Source organism: Micromys minutus (assembly GCF_963924665.1).
Source record: "Micromys minutus genome assembly, chromosome: 8".
In the NCBI taxonomy this organism is placed as follows: domain Eukaryota; kingdom Metazoa; phylum Chordata; class Mammalia; order Rodentia; family Muridae; genus Micromys; species Micromys minutus.
The window spans coordinates 56,642,573-56,668,011 of record NC_137977.1 but is presented as its reverse complement, the minus strand read 5'-3'; the positions used below and the strand labels follow the sequence as shown (position 1 = coordinate 56,668,011).

General features: G+C 36.8%; 1 protein-coding gene across 1 annotated transcript in view; it reads left to right on the top strand.

The window, feature by feature from the left end:
• DCC (DCC netrin 1 receptor) overlaps positions 1-25,439 on the top strand; it is a gene marked incomplete at both ends in the record, with an annotated part of 1,062,613 nt that overhangs the window by 378,643 nt on the left and 658,531 nt on the right. The gene's annotated exons all lie outside the window — the stretch shown is intronic.

Sequence of the window (25,439 nt, the reverse complement as noted above, 5' to 3'; positions counted from 1 at the left end):
GAAGGATGATTCAAAAAGGGCACTGTAGCTAGTACTGCAGAAAGCAGAAGGTTAGAGACATCTGCTTGTCTCACTAACTTCATCTCTAGGTGATAATGGACCTGGTGACATTCTGATTTTTAGCTATCTGAGATACATCCATGATGTCACATATAGGTTTTTCCACCAACAATGAACATGTGTAAGTGAGCTAAAGGAAGATCAAAGGACTCATATCAAAAGGTCTTTTTACTATTTTTTCTTTATCAATTAACATGACAGCCCAGCAGGTACAGCACAGCAGTGTGCACAGCTGCATGTAATCTACTTTCACAGCAAAGCAGACTCATGTGGACCCACTCCTTAAATTAATGGGTGGACTTTTTAAAAATAAGATCTTAGACGAAATTATACCCTGATCAATTCTATTTTACAGACTCTATAGTGTTAAACATTCATAAAATCAATGCCGTGAGCCCTGACAGCGGTACATTTTATTTTAATCGGTGTCCTAGTCCATAACAGAGGCCTCAAGTGAGAAATAAAAATGTCCCATTAGTACTTTCAGGTACAGTTCCCTCATTGACACGTCCAGCTCAACACCAATGCATAAGATGGACACTTTCCCTTTCATCCGTAAACATCAAAACTATGCCTAAATTGAGTGAAACGTGGCAGGGTGTTTTTGAGACCCAGGGTGTTGCTGTTTCTGCTCCAACTTTTCAGTTTTCTAAGCATTTCTGGCTGCTCATGCTGCACTGGATCTATGTGAAGAGGTGTGAGATCATTGTTTTTATTCATGTCTACAATGGCTTGACTGCAATCTGGCATTTGGATAGATAGCACTTCCAAAATGGGGCGCACATCGAGCTAAAATATGTTTTGCGACAAGTGGAAATAGCAGGTTGATGGGGTGATACCTGGAAGGAGCTATGAGGAAAGCAAACACTGCTGACACTCTAATCTCAGAAGAACAGCCTCTAAAACTCTTGGAAAACCCCTATCAAAAACAGACCACTCAATTAATGATATATTGTTATAGCAAACTAAAGTAGGCTCACCCACATCCAGTTACATCAGATTTTTCCCTCAGTTGATGTGTTCTGCTGAACAATCAGCTATGAGAAGGGTGGCCAGCCATTCAGATTTGCCCTAGAATGGCCTGGGATTGACAATAGTAAACCGCCTATTCTTTGAAACTTTTCAGCAGCCAGGTACAACTTTGTCATTGTACTGAAAGATAGCCCTGCCCGGTTTAGAAATGACATCCTAACACAATGGTTCTCAACCTTCCTAATGCTGCAGCCCTTTAATACAATTCCTCATTGTATTAAAACAAAGGATTTTGTGGTGATCCTCAACTATATAATTCATAACTGTAACATTGCTATTGTTATGAATCGTAATGGACATATCTAATATGTAGGCAATCTGATATGAGAACCCTATGAAAATATCAGTCTTCCCTGCACCGGTTACGACCCACAGATTGAGAACCACTATCTTAAAAAGCCAGGTGGGAAGGTATTCTGATCATGGACCACAAGGTCTGTGTTGCCTGTAAGTTATGAAAGATGCACGTGTGGAATTTCATAGATGTGTATAACTCATAGGATGTAAATTTCATGATAATTATGATTAATTAAGAGGCTCCTGGGATAAGTGCCGAGAAGTAGGAAAAGGTTTTATATCTGTGGAGAGGGACATGCATGCACCTTGACTGTCTGAAGCTTGTACAGTTCTGGACTCATGGACACTTCCTAACAGCTCTACAAAGGGCTAAAGTCCCTCTGATGATAAGAATGAGACAGGCTGTCATTTTGATGCCCTTACAAGAGACAACTCTCCCGCCACTGCTAATGAAAATGTCCTGAATGTTACAGTGTCTGTTTTCCTATAATCCTGGTTCAGTTTTATGTAATCACTGTTTCAGTGCTGAAGTGAGGAATGTTTCCTTCCCTGTGAGATATTAAAATAAAGTGGCTTTGACTTTAGTATTCTGTGGAAGGGTAGGCTCAGAGATGTAGTCATTGAGGTGCAGTCTAATATTAGATTGTATCATTTCCATGCAATAAGGCTCTTCACAGCATTTTAAACACTTACCATGCTGTTCAGCAACACGGAATACATCAATGTTATGTCTGCTGAGGTTACGATTGCCAAACCACTAGAATTCATGAGGGGCATATATCTTCCCTGCAATAAAGACCATAGTCCTGATCTTATCTTATTTTTAAAGCATCAGCAATCAATAAACCAGTTACCACTAAAAGGTAAGAGTCTGCTTTGTCTGGGTAAGAAAAACAACACAAAACAAAACAAAACAAAACAAAAAGTAGCTCTTGTGTACTCTTAGGTATAGTGTAAAAACCATGTCATGCAATGGCCCTCTTGGGCTTTGACTCACTCACTCAAAGTGTTTGTTTCGTTGTTGTTGTTTTGTTTTGTTTTTATAAAAAAGGAAAAGTGGCACATGAAATCAGGCTTTGATCAGCCAGAACGGTTTATGCAGTCATCTTGCATTCCGATTCCAGGAACCTCTCGAGTGCTCTTTAAATCCTGAGTACACACTTGGCTTGAGAGGGAAAAAGCAGGGAGAAGATAAGGGGAGGTACAGTCACAGGCAATATCTTCTCAAAGGTTGCTGTGAAACAAGCTAACGAAAATGGTGGGCTTTTATTCTTACTATGATTTTAAGTTCAATTAGTAAAGAATAGCAGAGTCTCCAATGTCCACTTGAAAGTAACTTCTTAGGATTGGCCTTTGGTGGGGAATTTTCTGTGTACTCTGAGTTCCAAGCTAAGAGACTACAGTCTTTCTTTGCTATGCCCAACTCAGTACAGCAAGAAAGTTCAGCTTGAGGGGAGCAGCAAAACTGCCTTTTGTTTTCTACCTTGCTTTTAAACATTTGCATAAATGCATTCATTGTGGTTAGTTAAAGGCATGTCTCCTGCCCATGGTGACATGGGCATTGGCTTCATCTAGAAAGTTCTACCATCTCACGCTCTTGTTTTCCTTTCCTGCTTCTTTTCTTTGCTTCTATTTTTCATCTTTATTTCCTTGATCAAATGTAAGTGCCTTAGCATCTGCCTGTTTATAGATACATTCTTGATACCACAATTTGTTCTATATCTCATTTATCTTGTTGGCTCAAAAGCACAGCTCCTGCTCCAGCGGGAATGATATTATCTAAGTCAAATTTGAGTCATCGTCCCTAAGAACACACATTCATGTTCCCCTGAATAATATGTTTTATGCTGGAATAGATAACATGGACTTTTACAATCATGGGAAAATAAGTTCATAAATCAACGAGTTTATCAAATGTGTAGATGGGGACATCAGTAGATGTCCTACAGCAAAGTGGAGAAAATGTTTGCCTTGTGTTGTTCAAGTTATTACATTCAACAAACTTTGCTTAAAAACCATGAGATAATAGAACAGGCAAGGTTTTCTAATGTTAAATTATTAAGAAACTTTGCTTCTAGATCTGATGCAAAGGCCCGATCAGTCATTCAGAACAGACAAAATTTTTCAAAACACTTTTGTCTCACACCACACAAACTTGTAGATGACTTTAATATTATAAAATGCATTGTGATGAAGTAACTGTTCCATCTTCAAAACAAAAGCATGGGCTAGCTCTGCGACCCAGAAATATCAAGATGAATATAAACAGAATCAAGGACACAGTTTTTTCTTCATATGTTGACATTGTCCAAGGGTCTGGATTACGGATATGGCCAATGTGCATTTATAAGTCTATTTGTGGGTTCACAAATGAGTAGTTTACATGGACACTAGAAGCCAGCCTTGGGTATTGCTTCTCAGATGTTAGTCTCATGTTGTCTATCCCTGACCTAGAGCTGGCTAATGAGTCTAGGATGACTTTGTGTTATAAGTTTAGTGCCTTATCTATGCAGGTTCTGGAGGTAGGTTCTGCATAGCTTTCCATGGTTGTATCCAAGTACCAGTTCCATGGTGACTGTAAATGATACCTATATTGTGAAGTTGTCATTCTGAGTAGATTATCATATAAAAAGAATTGTATTAGAAATATAGCTAATAATTATAATCATGGCTAGTATTGTGACTATTATTTTATTATTGTTATGAACTAGAACTTTTCAATAATTCTTGTGAGAGTTCAAAACCCTTGAGAAGTTGACTGAAACACTGACTATAATAAAAAAATAGGAAATAAATGTTACATGCTTAAATCAGAGAATTTCATTAGCATCTGTGGATACAAGTGGGCATGCTTAAATTTAGATTTCAAAAAATTCAATCAACTTACAATGCTTTTCAAAATACTTGTAGCTAAAACATTCATTTCTGACCAACTGATGTAGAATCCTGTCAAAGCTGGCCATATAAATTGTATTGTCCATATCAGGAGTTCTCTCTAAAGAGAACATTGCTACAATCATTCCTAAAGAAGATTCTATGTCCTTTTCTTAGCATCATTAATGTCTGTTCAACTGGAAAACATTTACTGAAGTAGGACTCATGATGTGGCATGGTGACATGGACTTTGAATTTCACTTATATGTGCTTTTCCTTGAGGAACTCTATCATGTAGGTACTAAAGAAAAAAAAAAGATATCTACAAACCTCCTGTGAATAATCACAGTAGATCTGTTGCAGTTTATCTTTTCAATAATATAACTGTAGCCAAAAAAAAAAAAACACACACGCGCACACATATACACATACACACACTTGCTTTCTACACAGCTAACTACCCACAGGTTACCCCTGTAGGATCCAAGGTACACACATGGAGCCTAAAAAAAAAATATTTTCTTGTCCTTACATTCTTGGTGATGGGATTGGGTAGAGTCCAACAAAATAATGTGGCTGTGACTACAGATTGATGAGGCAGCTCTGTGTTCAGGTAGATTTGATTTTTTTTTCAAAGTTTGAGCATTTATAGAGTAATAGTAATATAAGAAGACTTGCCTTGTAGAGCTCTGCAGAAGGCACATCAGCATGCTCTGACTTATATTTCTTAATAGATACAGATGCTAAATCTGACAGACAGAGCAGAATGTTACCTGGTATGTGTTTGTCTATGAACAGAGACTGGTACAGAAATTCTCTAATTCAGGACACAAAAGAGGTTCTCCTGACTTAGCTTCTCCATACAGCTGGAATGAAAGGCCCAGGATAGCCTCCTACTTAGTAATCACACAAGCATGCATTTCCAAAATTCAGTTTAAATGTCTAAATACAAACTGAGGAAAAGCAATAAAAAGAGTAATTGATTGTACTAATTAATCCTTGGTCTGTTTCTTGAAAACATTAATTCTATGGAGAAAAAATGACAATTTCTTTTAAGTGATTCTGTTATCAAAGCTGGCTATCCAACAGATATATTACAAATCTCTTGAAAAATAGAGAACCTACAGTTGTTAAGTAAGCATATGTGTCTTCTAAGAACACACTTTATTTTTAAGTGGTTTCAAGCTTCAAGCCAAGATTGCAGGGTTTTTTTGTTGTTGTTGTTGTTGTTTTGTTTTTTGTTTTTTGTCTTCTTTCTTCATGACCAAGAAAATAAAAGAGCAACTAAATTCCATTTACTTCTGTTGTTATGCCATTCAGGGAGAAGTTTTCTTTTCTTCTCTCTTAACAATAGATATTTCAAGATGCAAACTGCCCCATTTTGCTTTTAAATAACCCAGGCATTATAATTAAAATTCCCTTGTGTTTTTTAAATAATTAGTTACTTGAGCAGTTGTTTCTATGAGTTCCCTTCCAGAAAGCTTCCCATTTAAATGAGTTATGAAATAATTAGGGGAAGCGTATTATGGGAGAGAAGCTAGAAAGAGCCTTTTGTGAAATGATAACCTGACCTTTCCATTCGTGCTTAAAAGGAAACAGGAGAAAGCTTGTCTGATGGGAAGGAGAATAAAATACACTGCCTCGGGTCACTCAAATGTTATATAAAGAAAACAGCAAGAAAAAATGCTCATATTCTTTTTCTCTATGGGAGCAAATATAAGAATCTTGCCTAGAAGGTCAAGTTCATTCAGTGAAGCAGTTTGGAAAATGTATCCCCAGGCCCTGGAATCTCTAAAATATCTATTTTAGGAAGGTTCAGGTACAGAGAAAATTTCTGTTTCACACTCACAGGAGGGCTGTTTACTGTCTATTGATGAACAGGGAAATAAATTTGTCTGACTCTCTAATTATTATCAGCCCTAATTATCCCCCAACTTACCTTAATACTCTTGCTAGTTTGTGGTTAAAACACAAAAGAGAAAGATCATGTATGTTGTTTGTATACTAGTTTACAGTTTGTTAAACAAATATTGTCAAATAAACCTTGTATAATCACTGATGTTGCCCTCAACTTAAATAATTGAACTTTAAAGAATAGAATTGTATGTGTTTCAATTAACCGTGTTAATAAATTAGAGTCAAAACATATTCCTGTGAGGCTGGGAAGATGTTCTTTAATAGAAAATGGAGACAAAGAACTAGGTCTTTCACTGTAGAGAATTCAACAAAAGAAAATGAAATATCCACCAGTCTTTTTTCTTTGCATTGTTATAAATTCTAATTCATTGGCCAATGCTAATCATCAATTACTCATCCAAATTTAATCTTCCTTGTAAGCATGGTGTGTTTTATATTTCTTTTTTTTTTAATACATGAAAAGGGAAATCTTCACAACTCTGTTCTTAACAACTGTATTTATTAAAAATACAATATATGAACTGTGATAGCCCACCTTGAACTAAACATCCCATAGGCTGTCCACAGTGTGGTTTTTGTTGGTGCTCTAAAGGTAAAGGTGCACTAGCTAAAAGAAATCAGGTGACAAGAACCATACATTTTTTTTTTCTATTCACATCTTCAAGAATACCACAGAACATGGGGTATTCCTCTGTGACAGGGTTTGTGATATTCCTGTGTCTATCGCTGAGATGTATGCCCCTGTCATAAAGGACATATTGATATGGGAATTGTCACACGTGCTTAAGAAAAGTCTTACTTGGCACATAAGCCTTGCAAACAAAAGAGTTGAGAATCTATGTATGGGAGATGGTGGCTGTGCTTGCTGCTACATTTATGAAAGGAATAAATGAAGATCAAGAAATATGGCCTGCAAAGTAGCTCATGTCTGATGATGATAAACTAGAAGGCACTCAGCACAGTCTGCTTCCTCAGAGGTTGCCTGTACCTTTTACATCTCTCCTCCCAAGGTATGAGTTCATAGACCCATTCCATGGAGATCTTACAGCATACTTTTGCAGAGTTAGATCACATTAATCTCACAGAAGAACAGTGGAAAGTCAATGCTTGGCTTGCAAGGGGCCTTATGTTGTGGTGCTATTTCTTGTGAACCACCTCTAATTGGCCTAAGGAATACAACTCTACACCTCGACATCTCTAATGAAAACTCAGTAGTTAAAAAAGAACATTTTTATGCTTTTATAACTGAGGATCTGGCATTGAGATTTCTTGTAATGATTTTTTTATGATAAATATTAGCAATTAAACAAAATTTCAAGATCTTTGAAAGAAGGAATTTGTTGATATGACTTACAATTTTTTTCCCACACAGTAGCAAGTCAATCCTAGAGAATGCTCTACAAATGAAAGAGTAAACTGGAAGACTGTGGAGAATATAAGTGTGCAGAGTACCAAAGTCATCTCATTGTCCTCCTGTTGTGATGAACAGCAAAGGGCCTAAAGGCCAAGCATAAATACGGTTGCACACTTATTTTTTTTCCTATCAGAGTCAGTAATGTATATATTTGAAAATGCTGAATAAAAGTAATGAGTACAATTATTCATGTCTTCTAAAATTACTATCTTAATAGTCCACTTATTAATTTATATCTGTATCTATGCAGTCTATAGTAATAAAAGTAATTGGCCACTTGTCCCATAATTATTAAATATGTCTTTTATTAGAGGTGAGAGAATAATTGAAACTGAGTCACTGAGACCCCAGAAGCCACCGCATGTTCTTATAACAATGAATGATTTGACTTGGATATGTGAGTTTAGCACAAAACTGAACCAAGATGACATGTTTCTCATAGCAATAAAATAACCATAGTAGGTTCTGTATGATCTAGTTCCTTTTTCGTATGCTGAGATTAAGTATGCACAGACACATGTGCAGCTACACACAAGGTTTAGATTCTTATAGATACAACCAACAATTCTGTCAGAGGTTCCATAATCCATAGGAGCAGAGATCAGAGCAATTTTGTTTTACTTAAAAGACTTGCTTTGAAAACTTCCAAATATCTAATGAGCATCATTTTGCACTGAGTTTATCTCAGTTTCTTAATGTGGCATTTTTCTGTACATAAAGCTTTGATATGAAGGTGTCAGTTAAAAGTGGATCATATAGAGCTATGGGGCTCTCAACTGGAAGGTAGCTAAATATTTGCACTATTTCTCAAAATACCGTGACTCCTTTATAATCATAGAGTAAATACAATTTCAGAGTTTGGTAGACATTAGTAGGCTGTGAGCATGTAAGATGCTTTCTGCCTTTTCTCCTGTCATGCTCACTAGATTATTAGGTTTGCACAATGTGCTTCCTAACCTAACTCAGTCTCAGCCAAATATATGTAGCCATCAATAGAGAATAGATACTACCCCCAGCTTACTTGTTTCTCTATCTCTCTCTGTTCCTCTCTGTCTCTCTGTATGCCTCTTTGTCTCTGTCTCTGCCTCTCTCTCTCTCTCTCTCTCACTCTCTCTCTCTCTCTCTCTCTCTCTCTCTCTCTCTCTCTCTCTCTCGCCCCCCCCCCCTTTCATCTTGTATACTTTAAATCTAGTGATGAACACCACAGTCACAAAATTCGCCATTTGATTTATAGCCTCTGGACTATCGTTCTATTACACCTATTTCTAAAAATAAAAACAATGCTTTATACAGTAAAGAAAATAAGTTTAGCTGTAACCCCGAGGCTCTACCACCCTTACAAAAGGCCATGCCTGGGATTCATTTATAGTGAGACTACTCGGAACACTTCATCAACACGAAACCCATTTAAGAAACAATGTTGGAGATTAAAACCACCTCTACAGATTCAACCTTAAGCCTCAGCCATGATTGATGTTTATTGCATTGGATTTTTGTGAACTTTCTTGAAAGGGAATTCAACTCTAAAGGCTAAAATATGGTATGAGAAATCAGAAGTATTATGTTAAACCAGGTACTCTCTGGTTAGGTCCGTTTGTATATCAGGCACATTAGAGCCCAATATTATAGCTGTTTCTCTGCAATCATGACCTTTAGAATCCTGTCCAAGAGATCCCCTCATTTGAAGGATAGAACTGAAGATGACATGCATGGTCACTTAGATCTTTCTCACACATGTACATGTCTTATTTCTGGAATTCACATTCTATTGAGAAATGGTTTATATCCTAAACAATTCTTCCTTTAAACTGCATGATTCCATTCTCTCTAGCCTGTTCACAGAGTTATGAAACCATTACCACGGTTTAGTGCAACCCTTTCTCAATTTCATTCTTTCCTTTAGCTGCTTCCTGGGAAACACTAATCTACAGCTTGTCTTTATTGATCATTTTTAACATAAAACTTTATTACCTTAATGCAAAATATTGTTCTTTGGCTTATTTTGTTAAAGTGATGTATGTTGAAGCTATGTGTTTGTTTTCTTATATCTGTCTACTCTTTGATTGTTATATAGTAGTCCACGATTTGCCATTCTTACACTGATATCTTGCTTCTAATTTCCAATAGTATATCAATGTGTGTTTCTGACTTAGTGGAATCTCATGTATGAATATATTTGATAAGCTTTCTAGAAAAATCTCTAGAAAAGCAATCACTGAGTCAGAACATGAGCATATACAATTAATCATGGCAGGCCCAAGATTCTCTAATTATCTGGACTTAAATATAGGATGCTAGAATTTATTTTAACACCATCAAATGAAAATAATGTTAGTTTCTTTATAACTGGCAAAGTTCGTCAAAGTCTGCTGCATAGTTCCAAAGGAGGGATGATGCATTGAAACTGTCAAAATATGTCATAAATATTCATTTGTTGGGGGAAATCTTGTGTACTACAAATTGTTTCAGATAATCCTATGGTTCATATGAAGTAGTTCCTGCTTTATGTGAAGGGAGACTTCTAAAAGTATGACTCCAAGGATGGGTGTGAGATAGACCCAGATCTTAGGTCAGTGTACTGACTGATTCTGTGTCAACTTGACTCAAGCTGGAGTTATCACAGAGAAAAAGAGACCCAGTTGAGGAAATGCCTCCACAAGATCCAGCTGTAAGGTATTTTCTCAATTAGTGATCAAGGGGAGGAGGGCCCAGCCCATTGTGGTTGGTGCCATCCCTGGGCTGGTGGACCTGAAGTCTATAAGAAAGCAGGCTGAGCAAGCCAGGAAAAATAAACCAGTAAGTATCATTCCTCCATATCCTCTGCATCAGCTCCTGCCTTCTAATCTGCTTGGGTTTCAGTCCTGACTTCCTTTGGTGATGAACAGCAGTGTGAAGAGTGTAAGCTGAATAAACCCTTCCCTCCCCAACTTGCTTCTTGGTCATGATGCTTGTGCAGAATAGAAGCCCTGACTAAGACAGTCAACACTGAAAATTTTAAGCTCCACATCCCTGTCACATAGCAATGTGCCACATAAACACACCATGGAGGAAAAGGAACTCTTGTTGGTTGGATAAGGCACTTAGAAGTCGGGCCGGTGCCTATAACTTTCCATTCATGTAAAATAACCAAATCTGCCTATCCCATCAGTTTTAAAGAAAGGCTGCTAAGCACATGCATTGTGCCCTGTATTTATTTCTTTTGTATATTTTATTTTCTCATCTCTCTAGCTCACACTTACATATTTTAAAAGAAAAATCCTAATGATCTGCTTTCACTCATCTTTAGACCCTCTGTTAGGAGAAGTTGTGACCTCTTTTGCTGTCTATACATTGTCAAAGTACAGAGCAGGCACCACTATATCACCATAATGTAATTACACACATACACTTTCTGCAGCTGGTCCATGACTTAAACAAAGAAAAAGTGACTGATCACAGGGGCATTAGCTTAGCTTCTCTAGGTGTCAATTGTTTACAAATTCACTCGCTGAATGGAGTGACAGGGTAGTTAGGAGTGTTCAGAGACAGCCATGACTTGGCGCCTAGCTCTAGCTACATCTATGAACGTAAGGTAAGCTATGTGGGGCTTAATTTCTCCAGCTAAACAGTGGAGAAGAGGGCAGTGGATTTATGCTGCAAAGATAGTGTATCCATAACCTTGTGATACTCAGTATAGGGGCTAGAAAACAACGGGGGCACAGTAATAAACAATTCTGTAAACGAGTAAATTTAAAACATGGCAAATTCTCTGAAAGTATTTAAGAGAAACTTATGGAGAAATATTCTTTTCCTGTGGTGAGGGGAGGTACAAGATTTGCTGTATGGTTCTCTGTGAGCATGTGACCCACTTGTCATATATAGACAGTTAGACCCTATCCAAATGAGTCCTGTGCAGAAAACTGAGCTCATGTGTTCTTCTTACAGCTTTGTTTTGTTGTTGTTGTTTGCTTGTTTGTTTTTGGTTCCAGGATTCTGCAGAATCGGCATTCCCACCTAGTCCATCAAACTTAACAAACTAATCCCACCTTCGAAAATGCATGTCTAATACAGTTTTACTTCATTTGATGATTTGGAAGTATGCTCCTTCCTTCTCACTCTGCAATACTAAGGAGTAGACTTTGAAGGCACTGGAAAATTGTCTGTGTACTAGCATCTCCAGAGTCCCTTTCCTTCCACAAAGCCATGAGAACTGCCCTTGGGTCAACTCTCTGGCTGACTGTTCTTTAACACATTGTGGATGTAAATGGTGATTAAAGACAGAAGATATTCCTTAGACCTGGAGACTCAGTCTGATTTAACAGTTCTATGTTCATACACATCTTGATTCTTTACAGCTGACTTAGGAAATTACCCCCACCCCCACTTCATGCTATTGTTAAAATGCTCAAGCTTTAGCCCCAGTTATTCAGGAGCTCTAAATGTCTTTCTTCCAACAAAGCTATCTTTTCCCTCCTCGGATTTGTACAAATATCTATAATGGAACTGTTTCTTTTTTTAAAAGGCGTTTTTGAAAAGCTGTTCCTAGAAAGCATCTTAATGATCAGCATTATTTATGTAGACCATATAATTATGCAAACAACTTGACGCTTTCCTTACCAGCACTCTTATAACTTCACAAGCCTTCAGAAAATGTGAATAAGATTGCGTGATAATGCCCCAAATCACATTTTAGTCCTATGGAAAGTAAATGCGAGTGCAGAGTTGAGAATGTGTGTGGCCTGTGTGGTGACAATGCAGTGCCCAGGATGTTTATAAAGGAAGCAACATGGAGAATTCTAATACATGACGGGGGTGGGAAGCAATTTAGTGAAAGGAAAGACGCTAAATGTTTTAATTTTCTTCCTTGCCAGTAAAATCTTGTAAAACACGTTGACATATTAAATTTGGTATACAACAGTAACTCCAAGAGCCTGTCAACATTTTCATTATGAACTCTATTTCCAGAACTTTATAGCTCGGCTTCAGGAATTTGCCCTGGCCTGACATTTGAAGTTCAAGGTCTTACCTGGGGAACATGTGTTTCACACATTTTAAAAATTATCAGTTGATCTATTTCTCATTTATACAGAATAACTTTTTCATATATTGCTTAGATATTCTGCCTCAAGTACTGCTTGCAGGCATACTTACGAGAGGCAGGTGACCAATAATGAAAACCTACAAATGCATTACAGTCCGTTGGCCTTTCCTGACTGTCAGGGCCATACTTATCACTCAGCCAATCACAGAGAATAAGTGTCTACTACACTACCCTCATCATTTGGGACTAAACTGTTTCACCTGAGGTATAGATTGAACGAAATATCTGCAGCCATGACTCCGACTGACTAGAGACTTCTTAGTCTCCAGTCTGTTTGTTTTAACACTTTTATTGTTTAGTAGAAGCCAGAAAACATTGTTCTAAAGGTTCACAGTGTTTTCTCCATTCTTGTTGGTTTGATATTCTCTCTCTCTCTCTCTCTCTCTCTCTCTCTCTCTCTCTCTCTCTCTCTCCGTGTGTGTGTGTCTGTCTCTCTCTTTTTCTGTCTCTCTGTCTCTGTCTCTGTCTGTCTCTGTCTCTCTCTCTCTCTCTCTCTCTCTGTGTGTGTGTGTGTGTATACATTTGTGCAGATTGATATTTTTCCTTTATCTCCCATAGTCAATATATTGCAGGTTTTAACACCAACATACCAACAATAATGTAGTTGCCTTCTTCATACTTTATATTTCTGACAGTTTGCAGTTAAGTCTAAAAAATTACTTTTGTCAAAGATACAATCAAGAAGGAAGAGATGAAAAGACAATGGTAGAGAAACATAAACAACATCAAGATTTAGAATGTCTACACACTGGGCTACCTAAAATAAATTCCCAAAAGGATCAAATGCAGGCAGTAGGTAAACACTGGGTGTTCCCTCAGTGAAGAAAAGGGTTTGTGTCATCAGCTATAAGTAATTTCAAGAGTTGTCTATGAAACTGACATTTTTTTAATGTGTATTTAGTGTTATTACAATTCTACAATATTACATTACTTTTAGATGTAGCTGTCCAATCTATGTTAAATTGTGAGCAAATTCAGAATGTAATCCTCACACTTCTTTGGTAGTTCTGTTTTTAGTTTCCTGAGAAATCTCCATAATAATTTCTAAGTAACAATTTGTAATCTCCTTCCCAGCTTATGTATTATCCATTCTATGAATCCCCATGAGACTCTGTCCTTTTCTGTCTTTTTCTTAATAACCATTTAACAAGGGTGATATGACATATGATTGAGTTATTCATTGAACCTTACTGTTATTTGATCATTTATCATTGTTGTCTATATGTATTGGTCATTATGTGTCTCCTTTTAAGAAACAACTATTTATAATTTATCCTACTTAAAATCATATTATTTCTGTTCTTATATCTTTTTGCCTGTTGAGCTAATTAACAATTATGTATATGAAATTTTGGCCAAAAATTTTGCAAATATCCTGATACAATCAGTTCTTAATACTATGAGTGGTTCGCCTGATGCATGAAATTTATGTGTCCTGATTCTTCTGACTACTGTCCAGTATTGTCCATGCTTGTAAAGTCTCATCCAAAATGTGTGTGCCTACACCAATCAGTGTCTTGAGGTTTCCTGATAATTTCTGATTGTATTCATTTTGTAGTTTTCATATTTCGTATGCATTAAATTTGTCTTTATGTATTTATTCAATTCAATTATGATATTCAAATTATGATATAATTACATTTCTACTTTTTCTTTTCTGCCCCAAACCCTCCCATATAATGCTCGCCACTCTCCTTCAAATTAGGGTGTCTTTTTCACTCTTATTTCATATGTTTGAGCACACAGGCATGTGCTCACACACACATGCGTGCACACACATACACACCTTGCTAAATATAACCTATTCCATCTATATAATGTTACTTGTAAGTTTGTTTATAAAGTGAGATGTAAAAATTGAGATTCTTTCTTTTGCACATGTGCATCTGTCTTTGCTGCGATGTATGTTTTTGGCACAGCTGTTAAATCACCAGCTGATGAACACAGGTACTTTCTGAGCTCTGCTCTCTGATCGGATGGTCTAGGTATTGAGATATAGTCAGCATTGCTTATTCTTTACAACCTTGGAGTATGGTTTAAAGTAGGGTAGTGTGTTATTTTTACACTAGTCATATCCTTAGTCTTTTGTGAGTACACATGCCTTTTAGATTTGTAAAATAATTTCTGTGAAGACTGCCATTTAGGTTTTTAATAGTGGCTGTAATGAATATAGAGGTACCTTTGTAGTTTTTTGTGTATTTGGTTGGTGGATTGGTTGGTTTTCTTAAATCACTTATTGTAAAGGAAACTTACAGGTTCCCAGTAAAATTGAGCATAATTAACAGGACCTCTGTATAACTCCTGCTCCAGTATTTCCCAACTCTCCCCACTATGAATGTTCTAAAACAGAGATTACATTTGTTACAACACTATTTCTGCCCGTAGTATAACTTAGGATTATCTTAGTTTAGCACATTCTTCAGGGTTTTGGCACATATGTAAGAAAGCTCACAGCTACTGGCGAGCACTCATATTTCAGATAGCCTGTAGTTTTGCCTTTCTGGAGTATCATCTTGCTAGAGTGATGGAAGTATGCTGTCTTTCCGTGCTGCATTGTCCCACTTCACAGTAGCACCTGGCCAAGCTTCACTACTGTTTTTTCCTGACTCAATAATTTGCTCTCGGTGTAAAACAACTTTCTTATGTCTGTATGTACTCGGTGTAAAACAACTTTCTTATGTCTATTCATGTTTATTACACGTTCTTTTCTCTTACATTTTGTCAAATATTAACAAAGCTGTTATCCAGCATTGTGTGTAAGGTTTGGGGTACATATATGTTTACCAGGTGCTTACTTTTTATTAGATTTTTGACTTACTTTATTAGTCTGCTTGTTGGAGGTGAAAAGGGGCTATGGCATTCTCTATGTCACCATACAACCAAGAATAACCCTGAACTTCAGGTCTCTTGCCTCTGCTTTCCATATCTGGGATTCCAGGCAAGAATTACCACACCTAGGTTATTAGGTGCTGATCTATACCCCTATTCATGAACAAACAGTATGCTTTGAGTTTAATAAATACCAAAGGGCATGGTATACTACAGTAGGAGTATATTTAGTTTATCAAGAATAAGAGGGGAGTAGCATAATGTCATTCTGACTGTAATTTTTAATTCCATAATTACTAGAAAATCATCTTTCTATGGACTTTTTCCCATATGTTCATCATCCAAGTCCAGGTATCTATTCTCATTATATAAGTGAAAAGTTTTGATTTCTTATGGTTGAATTTTTTAAACATGTATTTTTCTGTAATACCACTGTATTGTATGTATACATTTCCTACCAATCTGGCTTTGTCCTCTTATTGCTGTCCCATAGCAGAATGTTTTCCATTTTAATGAAGCTTGACCTACTAAAAATTTTGTTCATTGGTTTCATGTGTCACTGATGCTGTCTACTTACATCCAAAGCCACTAAGATTTCCTTTTTTGTTTTCTTCTAGGTGTTTTGTACTTTTATCTTACTAGAATGTCTATGGTATCTTTTGATTGAATTTCAGTGAAGAACCTAAGAATTCTGCCTAAATTAACTATTGGTGTTTCATTGTATTTTAAGACAAAGCTTTAATGTGTAACCTGAGCTGCCTTTAAACGTACAACAACCTTCCTGCCTTGGCCTCCCAAAAGCTAGAATTACAGGCAGTCACAAAAGGAAACACCTTGAATTTGCTTCAGGCATGACTATCCAGCTGTTTCAGCATCAAATGTTGGAAAAAGCATCTTTCTTGATAATGCTCCTATTGTTTCTTTGGCAAGGACAGGAAACTATTTGAAAAAAATATATTAGTGGCTTATTTTCGACATCAATTCTTGCCATCCACTCAGAAACTGTTATCTTTTTCCAACTCTCATACAATAGCGTATTAATTAGTAATTAATTTCCTAACCAGTATCCAGAGCTGATTTACTTTTCAAAAATACTAAATTTATTTTATTGTATGATTTCCTGTTTCTGAAACAAATTTAAGTCTTTGATGTGAAGTAAAGAGCTGCATAATCTTTCTTTTTACTGCCACATTCCCTTCTTTTTGACTCTTTTCTTTGCAGACATATTCACTCATGCCCATCTCTTCACAGGCTCCAAATTTAATGGAGATTTTCTTTCATCTTCTTCAACACACCTCACTTCATTGCTGCAACAGACTTGGAATACAGAATGTGTGAGATCTCCTGGAGAGGCTCAGCCCACTCCACTGTCTTTGATACCTCATTCATTCCTTTGTTCACTGAAAGAACTATGTTCATTTAAATGCTGACTTAATGGTCTACACTGATTTAGAGTTTTGAAATATCAATGGTTAAGAATGAGGATTTTCCTTTGCCCACTTTCCTTCCAGCATTTGTTTTCACTCCTTTGTTGACATTTGTCATTTTAACTTGTGGTAAAATGGACTCTCAAAAATCTTTTGATTTTTTTTTGAATTCCCTAATGGCTGAAGACAACACTCTGAGATATCTTTTAGCTACCTTTTTTTTTCTTCTTTTCAGAATTGTCTGTTCAGAAAGATGCTATTAAGTTTCTTGCCTCTGACTGTCTTCATCCAAATGTTTCCTAGTATAGAAGAAACAACAGGGCTTTTGTATTCACAGGGGCATACAGTGACCATACCTGGGTATCCTGCTTAGATAATGAGCATCTGAAATCATCAGTTGAGGTGAAAAGAGAACTGAAGGACAGAAGTTTGAGGATTTATTTTATAATTACTTAAGTACCTACCTCCCTCTCTCTACCTTGGACTCAACTCAATTAATCTCCATCCAAACGATTTACACCAGCTTTAGACCTAGTCTAAAGAGCAGGGATTGTGGAAGTCATAGAATCTCATATTTTGAAAAACAGGTAAAGGCCAGAAAATTTATAATCATATTAATTAAATGCAGATCATTAAAGAATTCATCATTTGCCTTCCTTTTCCATGCTTCAGCGACCCATAATCCAGTGATTATTTGTATTCCAGGGACATACGCAGGAAGATAAGACAGCCATGGTGCTTCTTGACTTTTCCTTCCTTCCGGGACTCTACATAGAAAACTGGTGGCTTTCATCTTCTGTGTTTAAGGGCTACTCTATTTTCCCTTTCAGAGAGCAGATTTCAAATGCCCTGAAGTTTACCTCCCAGACTTAAAGGGACTGCTGCAGTCATTTCCCCTAGGAGGAATCCTAGGGTCACCTGGTGCCTGCTGGGTAATGAACACAGACCGTATGCATAAAAATGACGTGGCATAAGCAAGACCAGTGACTATGTGCCTCGTGGTTATGTGCAGTAAAGGGAGTTTTCGTTTTCATAAAACACTTTTCCAACTGGAACTAAGCATATAATGTAACTACTGATCAGTTCTACTCTTTTAAAAAGTACATAGTAAAATGAAAAGCAGTATGGCAGACTGAGCTTCTTGCTAGCTAATGTTGGCAACTCCTATAGTGTGCTCTCCTTAAGATCATTCAGAGTAACTGTCCAGTGTTTCAAGATAGTTATCCTCCTCATTGTCTAAAGGTGGGCAGAGAAGCTGAGACCTTCCATTACCTAAAACACGAGTGAGTTAATATTCAGAACCCACAGCTACTGTGGATCACTACTCTACCCTCTCATCAAGTGGAGATGCACAAACTGTGTAGAAAGTTCTCTCACAAACCTTCAGTGTGTTACTTTGCTTACTTAAGGGAGATTGAAATATTTTTAGCCTCAAAAACCTTCTGTAATATTAAACAGGTTTTTTACCCTACTGTTTTTCTCGTCTCATTTCTGATATCTTAACTAACTCCTTTGTTCAATATTTTTTAAATTTGGTATGCAATAGAATTATCACTGTGCTGTGAGTCTGCCTAGCCTGGAATGAGTTAAGTGAGACACAAGGTTAGACACAGATATAACTTTAAAGACTGATGGTCTCTGAACATCCTAGCTCTCCACTTATACTGAATGTTTGTTTATAACTTCAAAAAAGTCCTTAAAACTTTCTTGCTCATTCTGAGGGTTTAAAAGCTGCTGGCTTAGGTGATTAACACATCTAGCCTAATGGCTGAGATTAAGTAGTGTAGACATTGCTCTATCTCTGCATGATTTGCTTGGCTCTAACTCCCAGCCTGATAGTTTAAGTTGCAGGAAGAAAAAGGGACACTTTTGAAAAGTGATTTTAATTTTTATTTATAGGTTTCTGTAAAATTTTCCTGTCAAAGTATTCTAAGAAAAAGGGTATCAAGGCTTTCCTCTCTTTGTCTTCAGAAATCATCTTTCAGAATACATGATCGCATGGTAAAAAGTTTACAAGTTTACAAATAAATCCAAATTCTAAATCAAATTAAAAGTTTGCGACAGAGAATGTTTACATGCATATTTATTAAGAGTAATTACCTGGCTAAGCACTCATCTATCACAAGCTTAACAGGTTCATAGCAATTAAAAACCATAGCTTTTGTGACTATTAGTGAAGTTTTCTATAGTTAAAACCAGTCTGTATTCTGTCCTATCACCTATAGTAAATCTTTAATTCCCTTTTTATGAGCTTTGTTGAATGGTTGTACAACCTCTTAGAATGTATTCTAAGTTGTAGATGCCTGCTTTTTATTTCAGAAGCCATGAAATCCTAATACTTAAAGGCTGTCAGACTTCTCAATGCAATTTTGACACTCGAAAGAACTTCATAGCAGTCCTATTATAAAAGAAATTAATAATTACTTCTATAATTTTAATAACTTTTATAGGATCATCATTAAGTATTAAGAAGTCATCGACTTGTCATTATAGCATCTTACAAGAGAGATCTTCATTGTTGTGGTGATATATGCTCAAAAGGGTAGGCTAAGACCTAGTGATTGTTATACATATATATAAACAATCATATATTATATAAAACAATATGTATATAACAATTATATGTTATATAATATAGTTTAATATATATAACAATTATATATATATATATATGTATACACACACACACACATAAACAGAGAAAGCTTATTAATAGAAGGAATCTTTCCAAAAGTGCAATCCTTCTCAGACTTACCTAAAGAAGCAATTCCAGCATTAACATTGGGAGTCTATGGCAGAATCATCTGAGGAAGAAAACCCACTAATTTTTAGCTTCTCGTTGATAGCTTCTGGCATCTTTGTGTGGCCTTGTTTTCTCTCAATGAAGTATTTTTCTCATACTTTCACAGGCAATTACAATGCTTACTCAAGCTTAATTTGTGAATGGTTTGGTTCACACAAAATACTATGAAACTTTATTATTCTGATTTAACTCTATCTTAAATTTTCACAGTGTAATTATTAGGTATGTGTATATAATTTTATTTATTATGGTGTACTCTTTTTTGTTGTTAAAAACTATTCATCTTCATTCTTCTTTTGTTCAATGGTATTGGGATAGCAAAAGGGTAAACAGTGTTTATAGCATCATGATGAACACTTCTTGGTTAGAGCTAGAGCCCTATATTGCCTGTGAGTTTCTAGTATTCATACTTCCAACAGGAAAATGCTTTATGTAAAAGATTGTGCATTTTAGGTATTTAGTTACCATAAAACTCAGACTATGCTTCTAGTTAGTCCTTTAATACTAGTTAAGATTCTGGATTTGTAAATACTAATACTGCAGACCTTTCAGCTTACTTGATGAGTATGTAATGTTATTTTCACAATCAGAACAGCAATTAATCTGACAGTCAAAGTGTTGTTTTGTATTTATTATCTTTATATATTTAACTGTGAATTTTATAACAAGATTGTTTATTTACCGATTATGTTACTTCTGCTAACAACATTTTAATTTTTGAAAAGCTATAACTCTAAAACTAAAACAAAAAATACAAAAGAAGATATATGCACAAAAACTTGTGACAATTTTAAAAACTTATCAATAACAACAAACAAATAAATAAAAATAAAAGAACACACAAATGCCTATTACAAAGGAAGATCAATAATTCAAGTCTGATGAAGCTGTAGCCAATTTTCCCTGATGAGAATATCCAGAGGTGGTCGTTAAATGTACCAGTTTGTAATTACCCAAGTGCTATGGGGCCTGGAACATCATCATGGAATAAGAGTCCCAGATGTTTGTGGTATTCTGGCTGGTTAGGTAAACTGTGGCCTGGAACCTGTTCTTGGTGTATTTCCTGAGTTACTGTATGAGTATCATCAGGGAGATGCTCACAACTGCAAACTGATCAGTCCCACCTAGACCTAGACCGCATCTGGGACTGCGGTCTGGGAGGGAGTAGCTGGCAAGCTGTGCTTAACAAACCCTCCAGGTAATTATAATGAACATGGTAGTTTAGAAGCCACTGGCTCAGAGCATGCTCAGATGGGACTGCTGGGAAAAATGAGATTTCCTGAATTGGCAGATTCTCAGAGAAGCTTGAGTACCCAGGGACTCCCCCAGCTGAGAGAGGAAAGAAAAGGCCAATGTCCTAATGAACTACACAACTAAATTTCTGTGGTATTTTCTTCCCTACCCATTTTTCAGTAAAATATATAGCAAATATTCATTATTCCCTAAGTGAAAAAGAAAGGTTATTTTTAAAGTGTGAGTTAATTGGAGAAATAAGAAACAACAGCATTCATTTAATTCTGCAACAGAAAGTCTCTGAACAAGACCATGATCTCTTTGCTCACTTGTGCTAGGCAGAGTTTCACAATCAATGACTATCAGTGCACTGTATTTAAACAGATAATAAAAACAGTGTCTATAGCTTTAGAGACTTTCCCCCCCTAAACTGGAGATACTGAGACACCAGAGTTTCTGACTTATGCAAAGATAAAAAGGTTGTTGAAGTACAGAGGTCAGGGATTACAAAAATGACGCTCTCATCAGGATGTCTGGTTTTGAGTGCTGAGCAGAGAGGAAGAAAAGGAGTCTGGCCTCCATGAGGCTCAGTGTGCCCCGTGATTGCACATTTGGAACCATCTTTTGAAAATTGGGTTATTTGACTTTCCGTTTTTAGCATTCATTTTTAACTTTCTTTGTTAATGAATCATGAAATGTTATTTATCCTAAAATTTTGAAAGCTAAAAAATTTATTTTCCATTTTTAAGTAATAAATATATAGGAACAGGTAGGATTTCAACTTGACTTTCTTGCTGGTGTTTGCACAAGCCCTTTGCTTGCCAAAACACAGAAACATCTTTACCTAACTGTCACGCGCCCACGCTTCCCGCCGATAGGAACAGGCATGCAACAAACAAACAGATTCTTCTGCGGACAACCTTTATTGTACAGCACTCTGAGCAGGGGACTTCTTGAGCAGGAAACTTCTCTCTGAGCAGGGGACTCCCTACCGGGGTCTACTGTCTAGGCGACCTCTCACGTGCAGTCTCCCACGTGCGATCTCTTTGCCCAGTCTCTCTCCACGTGGGATCTCCCGCCATCTCTCCTATCGGGTCTCTCTCCACGTGGTATCTCTCTGCCATCTCTCCACGTGGGGTCTCCCGCAATCTCTCCACTATCTCCCGCAATCTTCTCACATGGGGGGGGGGGGAATGCACTGCTTATAAATGCCTAAGAGACTTGTGTTGCTACCTGATTGGTGCGCCCTCCAGTAACTCAATAGTATGCCCCGAGAGCGGGCTATGACGTATGTGGCGCATGCGCATTAAGTCTCTTGGCTGGGCAACAGCTCTGTTTGCTGAGTTCTCGGCAGGAAGCTGGCGCCATGTTTGGGTGTGGCACAAACGGCTCCCTACACCTAACTTTTTTTTTTCATGAACACATAAACCTGTCTTATATTAAGTTTCACTAAGATCTGTTGTGTCACAGAACTCTGCACTATGTGCCAAGCCTGTCTGTTGTTACCTCAGTGCAAACTTGAACAAAAACACTAAGTTGGTCCCTTTGAAAGAGTATCTGTGGTTGCAGATGATAGCTCATTGGGTTAAGAAAAAAAATGGGGACATAGTGACATTAAGCTCAGGTTCACACATGAGCAAGTGCAATCTTGCAAAAGCGTACATCATGCATGCACCCTACATATGTGCACAACCCAATAATATGCCCATCACTAAGTCACATGTATAATAATATGTACCTTTACCTTTTGTCAGATTCTTTTATTTCCATAAAATTTAATTGACTGTGATTTCTACCCATGACATATGTTGAGAATTGATTGAAATTATAGTTGCTATAAATTTAGGGAAAAGAATTTTGTGTCTCTACAGCTTTGGAATTTCAAGTCCATAAATATGTATATATTCATTTTCATAATTTTAAAACCTTGGAAATATTACTAATTACTTAGAATATTTTTCTGGGTTTAAAAATAATACAATATATTTATTATGTTCTAAGAATTTAACTATCAGTTCTTTAAATTTTATTTCATCTTTTACATAGATCCAATAAATAGAAGGATGAATAGATAACTATGGTTTTCATTTTTTAAAATTCTCAATTCAGTGTGTCTTTGTATTTAATAATTTGAAACTTGATGAAGTTAATAAAATCTATGGATACATTAATAAATATTCACTGTTTTGCTACAGTTTTCTTCAAAAATCATATATGATTTTTGAGCCAGGCATGGTGGTATACATCCTTAATCCTATCATTCAGGAACTAGACGAATTACGTCCATGCAAGCCTGGTCTACATCATGAGCTTCCCAGACCTCAGTACTACTGGTTCAGTCCATTATCATCAAGGCAAAAGCATGGCAGCAAGCAGGCAGGCATGGTGCAGGAGGAGCTGAGAATTCTACACCTTCATACAAAGGAAGCCAGGAACAGACAGAGCATCCTCAGGGAGCTAGGAGGAGTGTCTCCAAGCCCAGCCCCTGAGTGACACACTTACTCAGACAAAGCCACACCTTCCAATAGTACCTTTACCTGGGCCAAGCATAAGCAAACCATCACACCTTTTTTTTTCATTTCCCCTTGATTACCTTCTACCCCAGTTTATCATCTTGTTTTTTCTCCTGTCCTAGTACCTGTGTTCTGTTATTCTCACTAGATTCCCCCTTGCACCATGCTCCCTTTCATCTTTCCTGGCTTCTGTAGTTACTTAAAATTATGTGAGCATATTTAACTCCTCAGACCTAAGAGCCACAAGTGAAAGAGAACATGTAAGATTTGTTTTCCTGGGTCTGGGTTAGCTTACTCACTATATTTTCCAGTTCTGTTTCTTTCTCTAGCTGGTACCTTCATACTTTTATTTTTCTTCACGACTGAACAGAATTTTATTGTATAAATGTTCTGCCTTCTTATTATCTATTCTTCAATTGAGTGACATCCAGATTACTTTCATTTCCTTGTTATTATGAACAAAGCAGCAATGAACATGGATAAACAAGTATCTGTGGGGTAGGTTGTTGAGCTTTTAGACATAGTGCCAGGAGTGATATGCATGAATCACATGACAAATTTAGTTATAACTTTCTGAGACTTCTCCATAACAATGTCCATACTGGTAATACCAGTTTGCCATCCCTCCAACAGCAAAGAGACTCTCCCTTTCCTCATATCCATGTCAGCAGTTGTGGCCAGTTGTTTATCTTTATGATTCCCCATTGAGGGTATAAGTTGAAGTAATGAAGTAGTTTTGGGTTTCATTTCCATAACTGATGAGAATCTTGAATCTTTATAATGTTTGTTAGCCAGTTTTGTTTCATCTTGCTATTTCTATTGGATATTTTAAGTATGTACATTTCAAACGTTATCCCCTTTCCCCTATCTCCCATACCCCATCCCCCATCCCTTTCTTCCATGATGATGTTTCCACCCCCAACCACCATCCTCTCCCACCTCATTGCCCTGACATTCCCCTACACTGGGAAAAGGAGCCTTCAGAGGACCAAGGGCTTCTCCTCCTATTGATGCCAGGACAATGCCATCCTCTGCTACTTATGTGACTGGAGCCATAGGTCCCTTTATATCTACTCATTGGTTGAGGTTTTAGTGTCTGGGAGCTCTGGTGGGTCTGATTGGTTTTTATTGTTGTTCTTCCCATGGGGTTGCAATCTTCTTCAGCTCCTTCAGTCCCTTCTCTAGCTCCTCCTCCATTGGTGTCCCCATGCTCAACCTGATGGTTACTTGCAAGCATCCTCATCTGTTTCAAATCATGATGCCAATTTTGTTTCTTATTTTGACATCACTCTGTTCATATCTCCAGCCTATTTTCCTAAGTGAATAATTTTTTATTCTTGTTATTTTGAAACTTAGTTTTCTGCTGGATATATAGCTAGCAAAGGTTTTCTCCCACTCTATGGGTTTCCTCTTCACTAATTTGTTTTCGATTATTGTATCAGAGGTTTTTAGTTTTATGAGCTGAATAAATGGTGGAAAGAATGTAGGAGTCAAAGGACCAAGACACCTGTTGGTATAAAGTATCTTTTAGAAATGTCAGGGATTTTGTACCCGTATGATCTTAACGATATGTGGTGACTCAAACACGACCTGGAGAATGTCAACCAGCATAGACATGTCAGAATTAATGGGACAAATTTTACAAACTCTCCTCATTAGATAAAAGGCTAGAGCAAATCCAAAGTTGCTGTAAAAAGAAACAGAAAAGCGTTACTTTTGTCTCCAGGGATAATTGCCATGGTTGATTACACAATACGAAAAAGTCCTCAGCACATGAACAACAAAAACACTAAATGAAATAATAATATATATGTATGTATGCAAATTATATATAAATATATGCTTATATCTATAAAATTTACAGAAGGGGTCTTAAATTGAGACTAAGGAAATGTATAGGAAGAATAGGAAAGAGTAGAGAAAAGAGTTGAAGTGTTTTAAATATAATACACATGTATTA